This window comes from Phyllostomus discolor, chromosome 3 (assembly GCF_004126475.2).
Source record: "Phyllostomus discolor isolate MPI-MPIP mPhyDis1 chromosome 3, mPhyDis1.pri.v3, whole genome shotgun sequence".
NCBI classification, from domain to species: Eukaryota; Metazoa; Chordata; class Mammalia; order Chiroptera; family Phyllostomidae; genus Phyllostomus; species Phyllostomus discolor.
The window spans coordinates 130805016-130829892 of record NC_040905.2 but is presented as its reverse complement, the minus strand read 5'-3'; the positions used below and the strand labels follow the sequence as shown (position 1 = coordinate 130829892).

At 37.2% G+C, this 24877-nt stretch overlaps 1 protein-coding gene across 1 annotated transcript in view; it reads right to left on the bottom strand.

The window, feature by feature from the left end:
* Positions 1-24877, bottom strand: part of SHC3 (SHC adaptor protein 3) — a 225266-nt gene that overhangs the window by 8731 nt on the left and 191658 nt on the right. The window lies entirely within an intron of this gene.

The following is a 24877-nucleotide window of genomic DNA, read 5'->3' as shown; positions in this document are numbered from 1 at the left end:
ACCCACTCTGGGGCCTGCTAGTTGACTACTACAGGCTCAGGTTCACCTCTATGAAGTCTCCAGGATAAGTCACTGCTCTGAAAACTTAAGAAAGTCCTAATTCACCTGCTAAAGGAGGAGGCTGGGACTGATGCACTCAATACATCACCAAAGCTGTCTGCCCATTAGTGGCCCCCATGATTAGCAGCCAGCCCAGGGAGCACACATTCATCCAGCAAAGCTAACTTGATGCCTTTATAAAAATCCATCAGCACAGAGAAAACTGAGAAGAGAATCAAAGAGTTGTGTGAGCAGTGGCTGTCCCTCAGGCCTGGCTCGGCCTCTAGGCCCAGTAGAGGCTGGATGCTCACCTGTCTTGGGCTCTTACATGTGAGGTGCCACCAACCACTGGCTGGGGTGAAAGCGTGTGCCTCTAGCATCCTTTGTGGCCAGGAGAACATGGCAGCAGTGGTGGGAAATTTGAAATAAGAGCTGGAAGGTTCCTTTAGGATTATCTGGTATTGCCCTCCTCAAACTTCTTAACCATGGAACAACCTTGTCACTAATGCATCAAAATGTACATCCCAAGAATGAGGCAGACAGGGGCAGGCCCCGAGCACACCACAGTTCCCATCTTGCTCCAAGAGTAGTGAGAAGCTGGGCTAGGAGACCCTCCTCACTTGATGGCAAGGTGACATGTGGCCCTTTTCAAAGGGTCAGACTGGCATGAACCACACCATCAAACAGAAATGTTTCCTGATTAAAACGTGGGCTCTTTTGGAACAGGTTGCATGCACAAAGCTGCTGTCCTTAGTCTACTGTGCCAGCATTGGCTGGATCCATAAGGAGACTTCCATCCCCAAAGACCTATGCCTCGATACAGCATAATATAAGTGGGATGCAGCCCACTGTAGTCATATTGCCTGGCCTCTTCCAGATTTGAAATTAAGGCAAGATTGAGGTTCTTCCTTGGAACAAAGGCCACAGTTTCAGGCCCATGTCAGCCCCCAGAATTCAATGCCAAGAGTCAATCTTAGGATCTTGTGCACCAATTGTTTACATTCTTCTAATTAATGCTTTAGTGCATATGAGCACTTATTTTCCATCCAAATAGTTAAACTGAACTTGAATCCTTACACAGCTATGGTCCTGGACGGCCTCTTCTCTCCCTGTTAGCCTATGGTTTCCTGACCAGTCACTTCCAAAGTGAGGACACCAGTGTGTCTCCCTGGCTCCTATTCCTTCTGGGTACCCAAGCCCAGAGATGACCATGGCTGAACTGTCACCATAATCTCTATTCAACTGTATATTGTACTGACACAATGCCAATGATGGAGACCAGGAGGTCATCTAGCAGTCTGGGCAGAACTTGGTCTCCTTCTCCTCAGCTAGAACCTCTGTTCCCACCCCAAGTCCCACAGAATCTTCATTCCTAGTTGAAGCTAGCCAAGAACCTCAAGCACCTGGAACCTGCTAGAAATGCAGTTCCCAGGCCCCACCCCAGATATGCTGAGTCAGAACCTTGGGGTGGAGGAAGGGCGTGTTTGTGCTTCCACAAACTGCCAGGAGGGTCCAAGGTCACTCAAGTTGAGAACCAAAGTCCAGTGAAAGCATTCTAAAAATGAGGGTGGATAGGTTAGGTAACTAGTCAAGTTAACATAGCAACCAGCATTAGAGACTAAAACTAGATTCGAACCCAAAGCCCATCATTTCTTGGCCAGTGATATTTCCCATTCATAGCAGTATCTTCTTTCTGATTCTTTCCTGCTTTGCACAGCCACTTACACACTAAAGTGAATCATAGAAGAACATGGATGAATACATTTTGAAACAATAATTTTCATCTGAATTTCTGAAAATTTGATAAGAACAGGCAGCAAAAGGAAAACTAAACAAGAAGGATTTTCACTTCCCACATGTCACTTTAAATTTCTGGAGGTTGTGGCAGAGAGCAAACAAAGTGAGATTGTTACAGCCTCATTGGTGCAACTTAAAAACTCAGAATACACTTTCCATTTATTACTCATTTTGCTTTCCCACCACTTTTGAGCTGCTTCTCAGACTCCCAAGTATTCTTGACTCCTATTAAGACCAGCCCTTTTGGATGTCTAGAGCAATATTTCTTCCCACCAAGCTTGTAGCCTACAAAAGATCGAGAATCAGACCAGTAAAACTATAACCAACTGTATTATGAAACAAAAGTGACTTCAAAGTACATTTTTCAGGCAGCTAGAGATGAAAAAGTTCATGTTCCTCAACCTGTTCTGAGGAAGGCACTTGAGGAACCATTCCAATGAAAACTGAGTAAAAACCAAGAGAGAACAAGATACATTATATATAACAGGCTGAAACTTATCTGGAGTGCAACTGAAATATATTCCTGGAGTGATGAGTTTGCTCTAAAAATCTAGTAGACATTATAACTGTCTATAGGTGTGTTCCAAAAATAGATGGAATGAGCTAGATAACAGTAACAACATGGTGAGGAGAGCATAGGTGTCTTCTCTCAAGAAGAAGGCAATTAGAAACTCTGAGATTAACATTAAAACAATGTATAAAACAGTATGTATATAATCTAATGTTGGGACTCAATAGAAATGTAATATATGTATAACAAATTTGCTTATAACAAGCTGCAGTGGGCTAAGGAAATAATTTCAAAGAGCAAAGTAATCATTGTAACAGTATATGGTTGGATTTTTAACATTAATATACATAGTATATATAACAACAATGCCACACAAAGGGGGCGGGATAGAGTTATATAGGGATAACATTTCTATATATTACAGGAAGTAAGATAGTATAAATCTGAAGTTGATTCTGGTAAATTCAGATGTAAATGTTAAACCTTAGAGCAACAACTAAAAATAATGTCAAAAATATAGTGAAAAAGTTATTGAAGAAATTAAAATATTCATTTAATGCAAAAGAAAGCAGTAAAGAAGGAATAGAGGAACAAAAATCACACAAGTCACATAGAAACAAAAAGTAAATGGCAAATGTAAATCCAACTATATGAGTTTAACATCAAATGTACATAAATTAAATAATTCAATCAAAAAACATAGATTGTCAGAGTAAATAAATCGTGATCTACCTGTATGCTGTCTATAGAGGATACACTTTAGATTCAAAGATACAGGTAAATTGAAAGTAAAGGATGGCAAAAGATATATCACACAAACTGCAACAAGAAAACTATACAAATACCAGGAAATAGACTTCAACACTAAAAAAAGTTACTAGAAATAAAGAGGGACATTTCATACAGATAAAAGGAAGTTAATTCATCAATATTAATGATATAATAATTATAAACACAAAATATGACATCGGAGCACCAAAATACACTAAACAAAACTGACAAATATCAAAGGAGAAATAGACAAATGCAATAACAACAGTTACAGAATTAGATATCCCACTTTTAATAGTGGATAGAGCAACTAGACAGATCAATAAGGATATAGACTTGATCAACACCATAAAACTAATAAACATTTGTAGAACACTGCACTCCATAACATCAGGATATACACTCTTCTCAAGTACACATTGACCATTCACCAAGATAGAGCATTTGTTAGTCATAAAACAAGTAAAATAAATTTAAAATGATAGAACTAACACAAATTATTTTCTCTAACCAAAATGGAATGAAATTGAAAATCAACAGCAGAAAAAAACATTTCACAAATACATGGAAATTAAACAAAAAACTCCTATATAACCACTGGGACAAAAAAGAATTTAGTAGAAAACTTAGAAAAACTTTAAAAGGAATGAAAATGAAGATAAAACAGACCAAACTCATAGGATGCAGCTAAAGCTGAGAAATTTATAGCTGTAAATACCTATATTAAGAAAAAAAGAGGGAAAGAAGCCTTAGAACCAAGGACATACAGAAGAAGCCACATCACCACATCATGACTAGTAGGGAGTGCATATAAGGCATGAGAGGGCTGTCTGGGCTCCCACCAGTGGCAGCTGAGGTGCTGGATGAATATATCAGCAAATGGAGGGTACCCTTGAAAAGCATGGGGTCTAAACCCCATGCTGGGCTCCCCAGCCTACAGGACCAGGCCAGGAAAGGAACCCAGGTAACACACAGCTATGAGAAGCAGCAGGGTTTCTGACCAGCTGGGAGAGACAGCTGGAGATGTGGAGTGCCTCTTAAAGGACCCATGTACAAAATTCTGTTTGCAGCCACTTACCCTGAGCTTGGGCAGAGGGAGGGCAGAGTGACTAGAGATGCATGAGGAGAGTCTGAGGTTGGTGACTCTGGGGAAAGAACTGAAGGAACAGCCACCAGGATCTCATGCTGAGTCATTACTCATACTGCAGAAGTCATCTTTCTCAAGCAGAGCATTTGCCTCCAAGTGGCATCAGCATGAGGGGAAGCAGTAGCCTTGCCTACAAGCATCACTCTGCCCCACCCTGCAGAGCTTAAACCAGGGTACTAAGTACAGTTTGAGGCTTTATCAGTGATTAGTGTAACAAATAAGCCAGAGGCCTGGGAGCTCTGGAAGCTCTGGGAGCTCTGAGACTTTAGCTGACCCTCCCCCAGGCCTGGAGGTGACAAAAGCTGGCCTTAATGTGAAGCCTGATTTATTCTGCACACAAACAGGCCCTGCAGAGGGAGTCACATGCTGTGGATCACTGAGCTCTACACAGGTTGCTCAAGGCCGGTCACAAGCAGCATCTCACAAAGATCTACATCAGAGTCTTTGGAGCTCTACCTAATACCTAGAAACAAATAGAAAGAAGCAGCCAAAATGGGAAGACAAAGAAACAGACCCCAAATGAAAGAACAAGAGAATTTTCCAGAAAAACAACTAGATGGAATGGAGGCAAGCAATTTATCAGATGGAGTAATGATTATAAGGATACTCAACTGAATGAAAAAATATAGAAACCATAAAAAAGAACCAGTCAAAAATAAAGAACACAATGTGAGAAATAAATGATACACTGGAAGAAATAAAGATAGGTTAGATGAAGCAGGGGATTGAATCAGTGACTTGGAAGACAAGGTAGAAAAAACACACAAGCAGAGCAGCAAAAAAGAAAAAATCATTAAAAATAAATCAGGAGAGATGAACATTTTGGACAACATGAAGCATAACAACTTCCACATCCAGGGAACACCAGAAGAAGAGGGTGAGCAAGGGGTCAAGAACCTATTTGAAAAAATAATGACTGAAAATTTTCCTAACGAGGTGAAGGAAAAAGACACACAGGTCCAGGTAGTTGAGAGTCCCAAACAACTTGGATCCAAAGAGGCCTACACCAAGACACATCATAATTAAAATGGGATAGCTTAAAGAAAAGGAAAGAATCCTAGTAGCCACAAGAGAAAAGCCTATAGTGACATACAAAGGAGCACCAATTACACTGTCATCTGATTACTCCAGAGAAACATTTCAGGCCAGAAAGGAGTGGCATGAAATGTTCAAGGTGATGAAAAGCAAGGACCTACAACCAACACTGCTTTATCCAGCAAGGCTATCATTTAATATTGAAGGAGAAATAAGAAGATTCCCAGACAAAAAAAAAAAAAAAAAAAAACAACAGAACAACAGCTAGAGGAGTTTATTAACACCAAACCAGTACTGCAATGAATGTTAAGGAGTTTGCTTTAAGAAGAAGAGGAAGAGAAAGAGAAAGAAAAAAAGAGGAAAATAGTCTAACAAACAATAAAATGGCATTAAATGCATATCTATCAATAATCACCTTAAATGTAAATTAGTTTAAATACTCCAACCAAAAGACATAAGGTAACTGAATGGATAAGAAAACAAAACCCATATATAGGCTGTCTTCTAAAGACCCACCTGAGATTTAAAGATACACACAAACTAAAAGTAAAGGGATGGAAAAGATAATTCATGCAAATGGAAAGGAAAAAAGGCTGGGGCAGCAATACTTATATCCAACTAAATAGACCTTAAAACAAAGGTGATACTAAAAGACAAAGAAGGACACTAGATAATGATAAAGGGAACAATCCAACAAAAGGATATAACTCCAGTAAATATTTTTGGAACCAACATAAGAGCATCTAAATATGTGAAGCAAATCTTGATGGACATTAAGAAGGAAATCAACAGAAATACAGTCACAGTTGGGAACTTTAACACCTCAGCAACTTCAATGAATAGATCTTCCAGACCAAAAAAACAAACAACCAAAAAAAAAAAAAAAACATGAGGAGACAGACATTTTAGATGACACATAGATCGAATGGATATGGTTAATATCACCAGGGTATTTCACCCCAAAACAGCAAAACATACATATATTTCAAGTGCACATGAAACATGCTCCAGGATAGGCCACATGTTAGGACACAAAACAAGTCTCAATAAATTTAAGAAGACTGAAATTATATCAAGCATCTCCTCTGACCACAATGCTATGGAACTAGAAATCAATCACAAGAAGAAGATTGAAAAACACATGAAGACATGGAAGCTAAATGACATGTTATTAAACAATAAATGGGTCAACAACAAGATCAAGGAAGAAATCAAAAGATATCTTGAAACAAATGAAAATGAGGACACAACAATCCAAAATCTGTGCAACACTGGGAAAGTAATCCTAAGAGGGAAATACATAGCATTACAGGCCTATCTCAAAGAACAAGAACAAGCTCAAATAAACAATCTAACTTTACACTTAAAGAAACTTGAAAAAGAACAATGTACAAAGCCCAAAGTGAGGGGGATAAATGAAATAATAAAGTTCAAGGGGAAAAAATGAAAAAAAAAGAAAGCCTACAAAATGAGACAAAAGATTAATGAATCCAAGAACTGATTCTTGGAAAAGACAAAAATAAAAAAACACAACAAATCTTTAACCAGACTCATCAAGAAACAAAAAAAGATGACCCAAATAAATGAAATCAGAAATTAAAGAGGAGAAATAACAACCAACACCAAAGAAATACAAAAGATGGTAAGACAATATTATGTCAACTATATGCTAACACCTGGACTACCTGGACAACCAACACCAAAAAATACAAAGTAGGGTAAGAAAATATTATGAACAACTACATGCCAACAAACTAGACTGCCTGGACAAAATGGATAAATTCCTAGAAACATGCAATCTTCCAAAACTAAATCAGAAAGAATCAGAGAACCTGAATAAACAGATTACATTTAGTGAGACTGAAGTAGTAATCAAAAAATGCCCAGCAAACAAAAGCCCTGGATGGAATGGCTTGATGGGTGAATTTTACAAACATTCTAAGAAGAACTAACCCTTATCCTTCAAAAACTAATTCAAAACTAATCCTTCAAAACTAATTCTGTCCTCCTGAATAGGAGGACAGAAATCTCTCAAACTCATTTTACCAGGCTAGCATTATCCTAATTCTAAAATCAGATAAAGACACTACAAAAAAAATTATAAGCCAATATCCTTGATAAACATAGATGCTAAAATCCTTGACAAAATATTAGCAAACAAAATATAGCAATGCTTCAAAATGATAATATACCATGATCAATTCAGATTTATTCCAGGAATGCAAGGTTGGTATAACATTTGCAAATAAATAAATGTGATTTACCACATCAAAAAAATGAAGAATAAAAACCACATGATCATATCAATAGGTGCTGAAAAAGCATTTGATAAAATCCAGCATTAATTTATGATAAAAACTCTCAGCACAGTGATATTAGAGGGACCACACCTATCCATAATAAAGGCCATATATGACACTCCCTGTCATAGCTTACTGAGCAAAGCCACAGTGGGAAGAGGGGAGTGGTAATTATCCATAAAGAAAAGTCCAGGACCAAATGACTTTACTGCTGAATTTTATCAAATATTTATAAAATTATATGAAGTGTTCAGAAACTTCCAAAAAATAGAAGATGAGGGAATGCTTCCAAATTCTTTGAAGCTTTCCATGAGGCCAGTATTACCCTAATACCAAAGCCAGACAAAGAAACTACAAGAAAATAAAACTAATTAATAATGAAATTTTCAATATAAAATTAATTAATAAAAGAAACTAGATTAATATCTCATGAATATGATGAAAAAATTCTCAACCAAAAATACTGGCAAAATAAATCTACCAACATAGAAAAAGAATTATACATCATAAGCAAGTGGGAATTTTCCCAGGAATGCAAGGCAGGCACAATATCTGAAAAATTAAGTAATGTAAACAACATGTCAATAGAATTTAAAAAATTATCTCAATAGATACATAAAAAGCATTTGACAAAATCCAATGTCCTTTCATGTTAAAAAACATATGCAGAAAATTAGGAGTAGAAGAAAATTTTCTTAACCTTATAAAGGACATCCATGACAAAAGGACATCTATGACAAAACCCACAGTTAATGTCATAGTTAATGGTGAGAGACTGTATTCTTTCCATTAGTATCAGTAATATGATAAAGATGTCAACTCTTGCCATTTCTATTCTATATTGTACTAGGTGTTCTAGGCAGACAATTAGTTAATAGAAAGAAATAAAAGACAACCAAATTTGAAAAGAAATGTAAAAATTAATCCATTCACAGATAACATAATTGATATATAGAAAACCCTAAGGAACCCACTAAAAAATATTAGAACTAATACATTAGTTCAGCAAATTTGTAAAATACAAGAACAAAGTTCAAAAGTGTGTTGTATTTATCTACACTTGCAATAACACTATGAGAATAAAATGGAGAAAATAATTTTGTTCACAAGAAATCCAAAAAATAAAATATTTAGAAGTAAATTTAACAAAAGAAGTATAAAATCTATACTCTAAAAATTACAAAACACTGTTGAAATAAATTAAAGAAGAAGATCTAAGTAAGTGGTAAAGCAACACATGTTTATGAGTCAGTGGTCATAGAGGACCCTGTCTTCTAAATATTGGGGATTTGTGTTCTAATCACTGATTGCTACTTCTGATCACAGAGCTGAAAAGAGAAAGTGGCTATTTTTGTACCTTCCCCAATTGTCCCATGACCAATAAGTGACTTCAAAGAGATGGAAAAAGTTGTCTTTTCTTTTCCTCCATTTTATTAATTTCGATTTTCTCCTTTGCTGGACAGACAGTAAAGACTAGGACATACAAAGTAACTGCATATATGCGGAAAATTAGAAAATCATTGTGCAGCCCCAGGGAAATATGCAGACTCAGAAAATCCCTGAAAAACCCAGTGAAAGACAAATACCACATGATATCACCTTTAACAGGAACCTAAACAACAAAACAAAGAAACAAGCAAAATATAACCAAAGACACTGAAATAGAGGACAGACTGACAATGACCAGAGGGGAGAGAAGAGGAAATTTCAGGGGGGAATGGGTAGGGTTTATAGGAACAAATTTAAAGGACGCATGGACAAAAACTAGGGGTGGGGGGTAATGGGAGGGAAGTAGGGAGGGTTGGGTGGGTGGGCTGGAATGGGAGTAAATGGGAGAAAACTGTACTTGAACAATGATTAAAATAAAATTTAAAAAAAAAGAAGCCGAAGGACAAATAAGAAATATTACACATTGAAGAACAACAATAAAAATTTCAGGTGACTTCTCTGAAACAATAGGAAAAAAAACCCTTAAAATTACACCCCAGGCTAATCCTCAGCACAAATCTAGCCTACAGCAATCAAGAAAAACAAAACAAGGAGACCCCTGGGGAATGGGAGAGAATCTGATCCCCAAAGTCATATTAGGTATTAGATTCAAATGTTCAGTTTTAAACAACAACAAAAACTCAGAAAGCATACAAAGAAAAAGAAAAGTATGTCTTAATCAAAGGAAAAAAATAAACCAGCAGAAAGTCTCTGAAAAGGACCTAATAGCAAATCTAATAGACAAGACTTTAAAACAACTGTCTTACAGATACTCAAAGAACTGTAAATGTGAAGTCAAGAAAATGATGTATTAACAAAATGTAAACATCAATAAAACCTACTAAATAAAAACCAAAAAGAAATTCTGGATTTAAAAATACAAAAACTGAAGTGAAAAATTCAATAAAACAATTCAAAGGCATGTTTAAGCAGACTGAATAAACAACCAGGGAGCTTGAAGAAGGGACAATTGAAATTATTAAGCCTGAGGAATAGAAAGAAAAATTATTGAAGAGGACTGAAAGAGCCTAAAGGCCCTGTGGGATACTATTAAATAGAACAACATATACATTGTGAGAAAAGAAATAGAAAGAGGAAGACAGAATATGTGAAAAAATAATGGCAGAAATTTTCCAGATTTTATGAAGGACCTGAATATAAAAATCCAAGAATCTCAATGAACTTCAAGAAGGATGAACACAAAGATACCTGCACCAAGACACATTAAAATCAAACTGTTAGAAGATGAACACAGAGAATCTTGAAAACAGCAAAAAAAAAAAAAAAAAAAAAAAGGGACTTATCACATAAAAGAGATCTAAGACAAGATTATCAGCAGGTTTCTTATCAGCAACTTTGGAAGCTAGATGGCAGTGTTTTGATTAAAATGGTAAGAGGAAATAGACTTCTGGCCAAGATGGAGGCATACGTAGATACACTGTGCCTCCTCCCACAACCAAAAGAAATACAACAAATATAAAAACAACAACAAAAAAAACAACCAGAACTGCCAGAAAATTGAACTGTATGGAAGTCCAACAACCAAGGAGTTAAACATTCATCCAGACCATTAGGAGAGGCAGAGACAGGTAGCTGGGCAGAGGGGACGCATGGCAAGATGACACAGGAGGAATTGTGAGGGTGAAGCAACAGCTGGCAGACCAGGTGAGGTGGTGGCTAGTGGACCAGGTGGCCCCACACTTGTGTGTAAATAAACCAAGAGGGAAAACTGGGGAGTGAGACAGAACATGCAACTGAGAGTTCCAGCATGGGGGAAATAAAGTCTCAAAACCTCTGACTGAAAAAACCTGAGGGGGTTGTGGTGGTGGGAGAAACCCCAGCCTCACAGGAGAGTTCATTTGAAAGACCCACAGGGTCCTACAATATACACAAACACACCCACTTTGGAATTAGCAACAGAACATCCCAATTTGCTTCTGGGTAACACAGGAAGTGACTGAAAGCCAGTTGAGAGCCAGGCAAGTGGCACTGTTCTCTCTTGGATCCCTCCCCCACATGTAGTGCCCTAAAGCAGCTACATGTGTTGCCTGACCTTGGGGATACCTAAAGCTCTGTCCCTTACTGTGTAACAGGCACCCTGAAACCAAAAAAAAAAAAAAAAAAAAAAAAGCCCAAATGAAAGAACAGATCAAAACTGCAGAAAAATACAACTAAATGATGAAGAGATAGACAACCTATCCAATGCAGAGTTCAAAACACCGGTAATCGGGTTGCTCACAGAAATGGTTGAGTATAGTCACAAAAAAGAAGATGATGTGAAGGCTATGAAAAGGGAAATAAAGAACAAAGTACAGGGAACCAACAGTGAAGGGAAGGAAACCAGGACTCATATCAACAGTTTGAACCAAAATGAAGAAATAAACATTCAACCAGATCAGAATGAAGAAACAAGAATTCAAAAAAATGAGGAGAGGCTGGGGAACCTCCAGGACAACTTTAAACATACCATCATTCAATTCATGGGGTGCCAGAAGGAGAAGAGGAAGAGCAAGAAATTGAAAACTTATTTGAAAAAACAATAAAGGAGAATTTACTCAATCTGACAAAATAAATAGACTTCCAGGAAGTCCAGGAAGCTCAGAGAGTCCCAAAGAAGTTAGATCCAAGGAAATACACACCAAGGTGCATCTTAATTACATCACCCAAGGTTAAAGATAAGGAGAGAATCTTAAAAGCAGCAAGAGAAAAGGAGACAGTTACCTACAAAGGAGTGCCCATCAGACTGCCAGCTGATTTCTCAAAAGAGACCTTACAGGAAAGAAGGGGCTGGAAAGCAGTATTTGAAGTCATGAGAAGCAAGGACTGATATCCAAGATTACTCTATCCAGCAAAGCTTTCATTTAGAATGGAAGGGCAGATAAAGTGCTTTTCAGATAAGGACAAGTTAAAGGGGTTCATCATCACCTAGCCCTTATTATATGAAATGTTAAAGGGACTTATCCAAGAAATCAAAAAAGAGCACAATCTCAGAACAATAAAATAACAGCAAACTCATAACTATCAACAACTGAACATAAAAAAACACAAAGTAAGCAAACAATAGAACAGGGACAGTATCACAGAAATGGAGATCACATGGAGGTTATCAGTGAGGAAAGGGATGGGGAGGGGGAATGGAGGAAAAGGTACAAGGAATAACAAGCATAAATGGTAGATACAAAATAGACAGGGAGATGTCAAGGATAGTATAAGAAATGTAGAAGCCAAAGAACTTATATATACGACCCATGGACATCAACTAAGGTGAGGGTGAATGTGGGTGGGAGGGGGTTGCAGGGAAGAGGGGAATAAAGGGGAGGAAATAGGACAACTGTAATAGCACAATCAATAAAATATATTAAATAAAATAATAATAAAAAGGTAAGAGGAAGGAACTGTCAACTAAGAATCCTGTATCTATTAAAACTGTCCTCCAAAAGCAAAGGAGAAATTAAGACATTTCCAGACAAACAAGAGCTGCGAGAGTTCATTTTCACTAGACTTGCTCAAAAGCAATGCTAAAGGAGTTCTGCAGGTTGACAAGAAAGGAAATTGGAAAGGAACTAGAATCTCTACAAGGAAATAAGTATCACAGTAAAGGTAAATACACAAGCAATTATGAAAACTACTACTATTATATATTTGGTTTGTAACTCCAAATTTTTTTCTACATAATTTAAAAGACTAATTCATTAAAAATATTAGTTTATGTTTTTGGACACACAATGTATAAAGATGTAATTTGATAACATGCATAACTGAAAGGAATGGGGCAGAACTGTAAAGTAGGAGAAAGTTTTGGTGTTACTGAATTTAAGATCATATAAATTCAAATTATACTGTCATAATTCTAGGATGGTAAATGTAATCCCCAAGTTAACCACAAAAAAATAGTCAGAATATATACAAAAGGAAATTAGAAGGGAATTAAGATGTTTCACTACAAAGAATCAACTAAACACCAAAAAGAACAGTAATACAATAAATGAGAATAAAAAGGCCATAGGGTATATAGAAAACCAGTAGCAAAGCAACAGGTAAGTCCATTCTCATAAGTAACTACTTTAAATGTAAATGGACAAATGACAGAATAGATAAAAACAATAATAATAATAAATGATACAACTATATGCTGTATCTGAGAGACTCATTTTCAACCCAAAGATGCACACAGTTTGAAAGTGAAAAGATGGAAAAATATATTTAATGCAAATAGTAAACAAAATAGAGTGAGGTAACTACCAATATCAGACATAGTAGGTTTTTAAGTCAAAAAAATGTTAGTAGGAACAAAGAACATTATATAGTAATAATAAAAGTTTCAATACAGCAAAAAGATGTAACAATTATAAATATTTATACATATAATGGCAGGCCATCAAACTATTTAAAGGAAAAACTGACAGAATCGAAGGGAGAAATATAGTTATTCAAAAATAGTTGCAGATTTCAATACTCCACCATCAATAATAAGTAAAGGAATAGAAAACTTGAACAACACAATAAATCAGCTACATCTAACCAACATATACATGAGATCTACTCAACACAATACAACCACATTTTTCTGAAGTGCACATAAGACATTTTTTTAGAATGGATTATATGTTAGGCCACAAATTGTTTCAATGATTTTAAAAGGTATGTATCATACAAAATATCTTTTTTTGCCATAGTAGGATGAAGTTAGATGTTAATAATAGAAGGAAAACAAAAATTTACAAATTTGTAGAAAGTATGCAACACACTCTTAAGCAACCAATGGATCAAAAAAAAAATCACAAGGTAAATTAGAAAATATCTTTAGATGAATGAATATGAAACCATAACATAGCAAAATTTATAGGACACAGCAAAAGCAGTGTTCCAGAAATTTATTGCTTTAAGCACTTATATTAAAATATGAAAAACCTCAAATCAATTACCTATCTTTACAACTTAAGAAACTAGAAAAAGGCCCTGGCTGTTGTGGCTCAGTAGATTGAGGCTCGACCTGTGAACCAAAGTGTCACCAGTTCGATTCCCAGTTTAGGGCACATGCCTGGGTTATGAGCCAGGTCCCCAGTGAGGGCACATGACAGGAAACCACACATTGATGTTTCTCTCCTTCTCTTTCTCCCTCCCTTCCCATCTATCCAAAAATAAAAACTAAATAAAATATTTTATATAAAAAAAACTAGAATAGGAAAAACAAACAAATGCTAGCAGAAGAAAATAATAAAAACAGAGCAGAGATAAATGAATTAGAGAATAGAAAAGCAATAAAAATGAAGCAAATACTTGCTTCTTCAAAAAGATCAATGAAATTGACAAACCTTTAGCTATACTTACTAAAAACAGGAAAAGGATTCAAAATTAATGAAATTGGAAATTAAGTACGAACACTACTATTGATTCTACAGAAATAAAAAGGATTATAAGAGTACTATGACAATTGTATGTAAACAAATTGGATAACTCAGATGAAACTGACAACTTCTACCGAGACTAAATCACAAAGAAATAGAAAATCTGAATAGACCTATAATTAGTAAGGAGATGGAATCAGTAATTAAAAATAAACAATAAAAGCCCTGAATTTGATGGCTTTGCTGGTGAGTTCTACCAAACATTTAAAGACCTCATACAAGTCCTTCTCAAACTTTTCCCAAAAACTGATGAGAGAAAACACTTCCTCACCCTTTCTGTGAGGCCAGAAATACCTTGAAACCAAAGCCAAACAAAGACACTACAGGAAAAGATAATTACATACCAATGTCTTTTATGAATATTGATTTTAAAAATCTTAACAAAATATTAGCAAACTAAATTCAGCAGCATATTAAGAAGCTTATATACTATGACCAAGTGGAATTTATTCTTGGAAGGCAAAGATGATTCAACATAGAAAAATGATCAATATAATTTATCCTTTTTTATCATTCTTTATTGTTGTTTGAATACAGTTGTCTCCATTTTCCCACCACAACTTTCCTCCACCCCACACACCCTCACCTCCCACCCTCAATCCTACCACCGTTTGGCTTTGTTTATGGGTCCTTTATACATGTTCCTTAACGACCCTTTACCTTCTTTCCCCCATTATGTCCCTCCTCCCTCCCCTCTGGTTACTGTCAGTTTTTCTTTATTTCAATGTATCTGGTTATATTTTGCTTGCCTGTTTGTTTTGTTGATTAGGTTCCACTTATAGGTAAGATCATATGGTATTTGTCTTTTACCACCTGGCTTAAAGAAGGACCTCCTACCCTTTGCAACAGCATGGATGGAACTGGAGATCTATATAATTGATCCTTATGTGACACAAACATTCAACAAACTAGGAAGAGAAAGAAACCACCTGGCATAATAAAATCCATATGAAAAAAACACCCACAGCAAACATCATATTCAATGGTGAAAGACTAACACTTTTTCTTTTAAAATCAGGAACAAGAAAGGATGTCTGCATTCACCTTCTATTAAACATATTACTAGAACTTCTAGCTAGAGCAATTAGGCAAAAAATAAATTAAAATCATACAAATTGGAAAAGAAGTTAAATTATCTCTGTAGGTGACATGATCTTAAATAAAGAAAACCCTAATGGTTCCACACAGAAAAAAAAATTGTTAGAACAAATGAATTCAGCAAAGTAACAGGATACAAGTCAACATGCAAAAATCTATTGCATTTCTGTATACTAACAATGAACAATCTTAAAAGGAAAATAACACAATTAAATTTATAATTGCACCAAAAATAATGAAATATTTAGGAATTAGCTTAATGAAGAAAGTAAAATCTAGTTTATTGTTGAAATAAACTAGAGACAAAAATAAGTGGTAAGACAATGCATGTTCATGAATTAAAAGACTTAATTTTGTTAATGTTTCAATACTATGCAAAGTGGTCTACAGGTTCAATGAAATACCTATTAAAATACCAATGACTGGAGTTCCAGCCAAGATGGAAGTATAGGTAGAAATGCTTAGCTTACTTGCACAACAAAAAGAAGGATAACAACCTATTTAAAAACAACAAACTAGAACTTCCAGGATATCAAACTGCATGGAACTCTGACAACCAAGGAGTTTAACATTCATCCAGACCGGTAGGAAGGGTGGAGATGGGCAGTCAGGTGGAGAGGACCTGTGGCAAGGTGGAAGACCACATGGGCAAGGAGGGGTGGCTGATGGGGGAACTAAAGACTGAAAACCTCTAGGTGTAAAAAACTGTGGGGGTTGCAGTGATCGGAGAAACTCCCAGGCTCAAAGGACAGTTTGTTGGAAAGTAGGGGTAGAGTGGAGCAAGAGGTATTGTTCCCTCTCTGATGCCACCCCCACAGACAGTGCCACAACTCGGCAACTGGGTTGTCCCACCCTGATAAGTATCTATGACTCTGCCCCCTTACAATATAATAGGTGCCCCAAGATAAATAAATATGACCCAAATGAAAGAACAGATCAAAACTACAGAAAAAAAAAAGAACAAAGTGACGAGATAGACAACCTATCTGATGCAGAGTTCAAAACACTAGTAATCAGGATGCTCACAGAATTGCTTGAGCTCAGCTGCAAAATGAAGGAAGACATGAAGGATACACAAAGTGAGTAAAGGACAATACACAGGGAATCAACAGTGAAGGGAAGGAAATCAGGACTCAAATCAATGGTTTGGAGCAGAAGGAAGAAATAAACATTCAACCAGAACAGAGTGAACAAAGAAGAATTCAGAAAAATGAGGAGAGGCTTCGGAACCTCTGGGACAACTTTAAACATTCCAACATCCAAATTGTAGGGCTGCCAGAAGGAGAAGAGTAAGAACAAGGAATGGAAAACTTATTTGAACAATTAATGAAGGAGAACTTCTCTAATCTGGAAAAGGAAATAGACTTCCAGGAAGTCCAGGAAGTCCAGGAAGCCTAGAGAATCCCAAAGAATTAGGATCCAAAGAAGCACACACCAAGGCACATCATAATTACATCACTGAGGTTAAAGATAGAGAAACTTAAAAGCAGCAGGAGAATAGGAGACAGTTGCCTACAAAAGAGTTCCCATAAGACTATCAGCTGATTTCTCAAAAAAAAATCTTATGGGCAAGAAGGGGCTAGAAAGAAGTATTCCAAGTCATGAAAGGCAAGGACCTACATCCAAGATTACTCTATCCAGCAAAGCTTTCATTTAGAATGGAAGGGAAGACAAAGTGCTTCTCAGATAAGGTCAAGTTAAAGGAGTTCATCATCACCAAGTCCTTATTATATGAAATGCTAAAGGGACTTATCCAAGAAACTAAAAAAGAGCAAAATCTCAGAACAATAAAACGACACCAAACTCAGTTATTAACAACCAAACCTAAAACAAAAACAAAAATAAAAGCTAAGCAAACAACTAGAACGGGAACAGAATCACAGAAATGGAGGTCACATGTAAGGTTATCAGTGGGGAGGGGGTGGAAATGGGTTGGGGGAGGTACAGGGAATAAGAAGCCTAATTGGTAGGCATAAAGTAGACGGGGGAGGTTAATAATATAATAAATAGACAAGCCAAAGAACTTTTATGTACAACCCATGGGCACGAACTAAGGGGAGGAAATGCTGGAGGGGGGTGACATGGCTGAGGGAGGATAAAGGGGAGAGAATATTGGGACAACTGTAATAATGTAATCAATAAAATATACTTAAAAAACAATCCCAATTATTGCCCTGGATTGTGTGGCTCAGTGGATTGAGTGCTAGCCTACGAACCAAAAGTTATTGGTTTGATTCCTATTTAGAGCACATACCTGGGATGTGGGCCAGGTCCCTGGTTGGGAGAGAGTGAGAGGCAACCTATTAACGTATCTCTGACATATTGATATTTCTCTCATTTTCTTTCTCCTTCCCTTCCCCTCTCTGTAAAAATAAATAAATAAACTATTTTTTAATCCCAATGATATTTCTTTGGAGAAATAAAAAAAAATCCATCCTAAATGTCATATGGAATCTCAAGGATCCTAAATAGCTAAAGCAATCTTAAAAAGAAAAAGTTGGAGGACTCACACTTCCTGATTTTATAACTCAATACAAAAATACAGTAATCAAAATACTGTAGCTGTGATCTAAAGATAGGCATATAGGCCAGTAGAATACAGAGTCCAGAAATAAACCCTTGTGTAAATAGTGAAATGATTTTTGAGTAGGGTGCCAAGATCATTTAGTAGGAAAAGGACAGTCCTTTCAATAAATGGTGTTAAGGAAACTTGATACTCACATGCAGAAGAATGAATTTCTACCTTTAAGTAATGCCATATACAAAAACTGATTCAAAATGTATGAAAGAAACAAACATAAAACCTAAAACAATTAGAAGAAAACACAAAGCAAAAGTTTCAAGATGCTAAATTTAGAATCATTTTATGCCTATGACACCAAATGCATTCACAACAAAAGAAAAAATAAACAAATTGGACTTTATAAAAATTGTAAAATTTTGTGTATCGAAAGACACTATCACAGAGAAAAAAGGCAAACCACAGAATGGGAGAAAACATTTGTACATCATGTATTTAAAGAGGGATTGACATCCAGAATATATAGAGAACTCCTTAAACTCAACAATAAAAAAATACAATCTAATCCAAAATGGGCAAAGAACTTCGACTGATATTTCTCCATGGAAGATATACAAACTAGCAATAAGGATATAAAAAGATGCTTAATGTGCCATAGCTGGTGTAGCTCAGTGGATTGAGTGCCAGCCTATGAGCCAAAGTGTTACTGGTTCAATTCCCAGTTAGGGCACATGCCTGGGTTGTGGGCCTGGTCCCCAGTAAAGGACACATGAGAGGTAACCAAACATTGATATTGCTTTCACTCCCCTTCTCCCCCCTTTCCCTTCTATCTAAAAATAAATAAATAAAATCTTTATTTAAAAAGATGCTTTATGTCACTGTCATTAGGGAAATGCAAATGAAAACTACAATAAGATACCACCTCAAACCCATTAAAATGGCTATTACTTAAAAAAAGAAAAAGAAATTAAGTGTTGAGGATGTGGTAGAAATTGGAAACTTTCTGTGCTGTTAGTGAGAATGTAAAATGGTGCAGCCACTGTGGATAATAGTGTGATATTTTCTCAAAAAAAATTAAAAAGGAATTAAAGTCCAGCAGTCCCACTTCTAAATTTATACCTGAAAAAATTGAAAACAGCTCTCAAAGAGTTATTTGTACACTCATATTTTTAGCAGCATTTTTATAATAGCTAAAATATGGAAGCAATGAGTGTCCATCACCTGATGAATAAATAAATAAAATGTGGTACACATTTTTAATGGAATGTTATTCAGACTTACAAAGGAAAGAAATTCTAACACATGCTACGACATGGATAAAACTTGAGGACATTATGCTAAATGAAATAAGCCAGTCACAAAAGGACAAATACTGTATGCTTCCACGTTTATGAAGTATTTAGGGTGGTCAAATATGTAGAGACAAAGTAAAATGTTGCCCTGGCTGGCGTAGCTCAGTGGATTGAGCATGGGCTGTGAACCAAAGTGTCGCAGGTTCGATTCCCAGCCAGGGCACATGCCTGGGTTGCAGGCCATAACCCCCAGCAACCGCACATTGATGTTTCCCTCTCTCTATCTCCCTCCCTTCTCTTTCTAAAAATAAATAAATAAAATCTTTTAAAAAAAAAGTAAAATGTCAGTGCTTGGGCCTGGCAATAGGGGAGTGGGAGTTGTTTGATTAGGACAGAATTTCAGTTTTTCAAAACGAAAAGAATTCTGGAGATGGATGGTTGCAAAGTATACAAACATACTCAATATCACTGAACTGTACACTTTTAAAACTGGTTAAGATGGTAAATTTTGTCAGCTGTATTTCATTGCAATAAAAACAAATTGAAAAGAAAGGAGAAAAAAAGAAAAGAAAAGAAGAACTAGGGAAAAGGATAACCCTACAACAGGATGACCCTTGAAAACCTTATGCTAAGTGAAAGAAGTTAGTCAAAGAAGTCTGTATGTTATCCGCTTCTGTTCATAACAAAGTCCGGAAAGGAAAAACCTACAGAGACAGAAAATAGATGAGTGATTCCTAAGGAGTTGGGATGAGAGGATAAGGAGGTGATAGCTAAATGTGGCAGCATTTCTTTTCTAGGTGACAAAAATGTTCCCCAAGTTACTGTGGTGATGGATGCACATATCTGTGAATACACAAAAACCCACTGAATTGTACCCATCAGTGGGTATACATGTACATTATATCCCAATAAAGCTGTTTTAAACATCTCTATGTCTACCAATTTATAGAAAATACATAGGGCAGGGAACAAATTAAATAATGCCACAAGAAAGCAATGACCCAAATCATAATATGGGATATTCTACAGAAATTAATGATGTGGGGGCGCTGAGAGAAAGCTGAAATGGATAAGTCTTAAGAGCCATAGCAAACAGCATTGTGTGGTCCATGTTTAAATTCTGATCCCAGTGGATACAACAATGATGTTATTTTTAAAATATCTTTGTTAGTAGAGATGCATGCTAAAGCATTGACAGGAGCAATGACAGGAGGCCTGGAATATGCTACAATAAGTTCTCAATGTTGTCAAAAGTTCTGCAACTTTAAGCAAAACAACGTGTAACAAAACCAGTTTGACCACAAATTAATTGATATAAACAAGAATTAAATCCCTGTGGCATCTCATCAACATTGAAAGAGAATAAGGGTGAATGAACAGTGTTAGTCGAGGAACTGTTGTACTTTGAACAGCTTCTCCTCCCCTCCTTTCCTGAATGAACAATCAGTGCAAGAGCCAAGAAAAACCGGTATCTGTGGAGTCTGGGGTCAGGCAGCCCAAACAGGACTCTGGAGTGCAGGCAGAGGGAGGAGAATGCCTGCAAAGAAAAAGGCTGGGCAGCCGGCATGATGTTAGAGCTGAAGAGGGGAGAGCACATATGGGAGAGGGTAGGGTGACACAGCTGTCATAAAGAACAGGGAGAGGAGGACCCATATGGGGAATGGTTGGAGCCCAGGCTGGGTAAGAATGGTTTCCATGGAGGGGAAGGACAGCAGCCATAATGGGTGATGTGTTACATACCAGGCATTATCAAATAGGTAAAAATATCAAGGATGATTAAAGTAGAATTTCTCATTGTTGGAGAAGAGAAATATATATGTGGAAAAGAAAACCTTAAAATGAACCCTGCGATATCAGAGTAGAACTGGAAGAATTGCCATGAACTCATGGTGTCTGATATAGACCGATGTGGACATAGAAATGGATGTGGAAATAAGTGTCTGTGTGCACGTGTGTGTGTGTGTGTGTGCAGACTTGTATTTGTCTGTACTACTTATATCTGGTATCAGAAACACATCACTGGCAATGAGCACACATCGTGCCCAGATTTGCTCTCCCCATGAAGACACCCTGGCAAGGGCTCCTCTGGAGAAGTGGCTGATTGTATGAGCAGATCAGAGGCCATAAGGTTGTCATGTTGTTTTGTCTCAGAAGGAAGAAAATGCTAAAAGAATAATGATGACAGGTAAAAAGGACACAGAAGCATCTTGAAGAAATCTAAAATAAATATAGTAGCTGATTATAACCCATTGAATAAAGCAGGAAACCATGAATCACTGATAAAAGTGAAAAAGTGAACAGATAAAAAGTTCAATTGTGAAAAGGGAATTTATGTAGTTTCAAAGTACTTTCCCCACCAAATATTTATTAATCGCCAGGGAAAGGAGAAAGTCTGCAGTGGAGAAGACTGTGCCACGCTACTTAAGCAAGTGGTACAGTGAACACTCCCAGACAGAAAGACATGGTGACACATGCAGCAGTATTTCTGTGACAGCGGAGCCACGGTGCAGGACCTGAACCCAGTAATGAGCAAACATCAGACAGACCCAAACTGAGAACTGCTCCAGGTTGAAAACTAAAGAGACATAAAAACTAAATGCACAATGTGATTCTGAACTGGAGTCTTTTGCAATAAAGAACATTCTTACTGCAACTGGTGAAACATAAGAAAGCTCTTGAGGATGAGTAGGTGGTGATTCTGATGGCTGTCCTGTGGTCATGCAGAAGAATGTCCCTGTTTTCAGGAAATTCACTCAAGTATTCGGGGTAATGGGGCATCTAAGCAAGTTACTCTCCAATGGTTCCAAAGGAAAAACTTCTTTGAACTATACATTCAAAGAATATACCAGAATATTGATGGGGTGGGATGCAAGTGAATCAAGATTGAAACTGTACTGGTAATTTTTATAGCCAATAGGTACATGAGAGTTCATTACATTTCTGTCTCAAGTGTTTTGCATTTCAGAAAAGAATAGAGGTGATGCTGACAGAAGAGAATGGAGGAAGAAGGGAGAGAAACTAGAGGACTGGTGGCTGCCCACCCCACAGGGCAGGGGCAAAAGCTGAGCAGGGTTCTGACACTGATGGAACAAGAGAGGTTTAATGTATTTAAAGACACAAAAAAATCACTAGAAAAACTAAAAAAAATTGTTAAAAATTGAGAGAAGTAGCAAAAATTAGCTAAATCTTTATTTTCAGAAGGAACATCAAGAAAGGATATGAAATCACTGATGAGCAGTTCAACCACTTTAGAGAGAACTTGGAAGAGAAACTGTTGGCCATGCTTTTCTCAGAATTAGGAATATGGTAAGGAGTAGAGGGGAGGCTACTGCTTTTCATTAAAAGTCTCTTTGTAGTACCTTATCGGTTTATATTTTGGGGGTGTCGGTTTAACTTTTCATCAATGTAAATTGATAAAAAGTTAAAAGGCATGTTACTGAGATAGCCTTACCCATCAGGCATGCACATGATCCCTTACATGGTGCGGGCCTCTCTTGCCAGCCATTGAGAGCCAGTAAGCATGCTTTTTCCACCCCCTTCTTCTTTCCCTGGGGCCCCCTTGTTGACAAGGCAGGCCCAGGGATGGAAACTGCCTGGCACCTGAGTCAGCCAAGGACCAGAGGGGCCCAATACACATGGTCTTGGGCAAGTGGGGACTGAAGCTCTGCTGGGTTAAATCAGGAGAGTTCCCACTTTCAGAGCCTAGACTGAATGATACAAAGGGAATTTCAAAATAACAGTGGGGCTTTATTTAAGTGGAGGAATCAAGTGACTTTTTGTTTTCTTAATTACTCTCTGAGTAAAATAAAACCTGACAATTATGGGTACTGGATGGCTGCTGCTGTTTTGTGTGTCAAGAATGGATAGCCCCAGTGTGTGCTCTCAGCTGTGCCTGAGGCCATACTTCTGAAGCCCATACAACACCCACTGACTGGCATGGCCACAGCTTATTCACATGCAAGCACATGCCTACCGTGACCCTTCAAGGCCAAAGGAATAAATCAATCATCAGTGACTCAGGGAATAATTTTAGACCCAAGAGGGCTGACTAAATGATTCTGAAACTTCAAAAGAAAAAATAAAGCACTCCAGCCTCTATCTCTGAGACTGCTCCTACACGCCCAGTCTCCAGCCTCTTTTCAACTGCTACCTCAGGGTCAGTAGCTTCAGGACCTTGCAAAGCTCAGAAGTCTACCACAATCTCCCTTGTCGCCGATGACTTGAGCAGCCCCAGACACCCCCATCTTGAAAAATCAGTGCATGGTGGGAAGGCACATAGGTTCAACTCTGGAATAAATTTAGATGCAGAGCTGTTTTTCATCCTTCTCTGAGTAATCCTCTCTGCCAAGTTTACCCCTTTAAAGTCAGAGACCAACAAATTACCATGAAAATCGGATGAATAAATATTGAAGAGAATGTGTTCATCGTCTATTTTGGTGCCCTCACAGCACGGAAGCAACACTACATTTTTAATTAAGTTTTCCATTTCCATTTTCTTTCAGCTAAAGCTGTCCACCAGAAAATCAATTAAACTAGGTCAGCAGAGCCAGCAAAAAGCCCCTGAAAAGAACACTTATTAGTAGATGTGACTTACAAATTTTTTCAACCATGCTACAAATTTCTCCTACGAAATTAAAGTCATATATGGATGGAACAGCACAGGGTCTGGCTGGCTTGGACACTTGGTTCAAATACATCATCACAATTCATTCACTTTTCTTTAAAATATATTTTATTGATTATGCTATTACAGTTGTCCCATTACCCCCCCTTCACTCCCCTCTACCCTGTACACTCTCTCCCTCCCACATTCCCCCCCCCGCCTTTAGTTCATGTCCATGTGTCATAAGTTCTTTAGCTTCTACATTTCCCATACTATTCTTGCCCTCTCCCTGTCTTTTTCTACCTACCATCTATGCTACTTATTCTCCATACCTTTTCCCCCTCTCTCCTCCTCTCACTCCCCTGCTGCTAACCTTCCATGTGATCTCCATTTCTGTGGTTCTGTTTCTGTTCTAGTTGTTTGCTTAGTTTCTTTTGGTTTTATTTTTGGTGTTGTTGTTAATAATTGTGAGTTTGCTGTCATTTTACTATATATGATTTTTTATCTTCTTTTTCTTAGATAAGTCCCTTTAACATTTCATAAAATAAGAGCTTGGTGATGATGAACTCCTTTAACTTGACCTTATCTGAGAAGCACTTTATCTGCCCTTCCATTCTAAATGAAAGCTTTGCTGGATAGAGCAATCTGAGATGTAAGTCCTTGCCTCTCATGACTTGGGATACTTCTTTCCATCCCCTCCTTGCCTGTAAGGTTACTTTTGAGAAGTCAGCTGACAGTTTAATGGGAACTCCTTGGTAGGAACTCCCTTCTTATCTCTTGCTGCTTCTAGGATTCTCTCCTTCATTTTTACCTTGGCTAATGTAATTATGATGTGCCTTGGTGTGTTCCTCCTTGGGTCCCACTTCT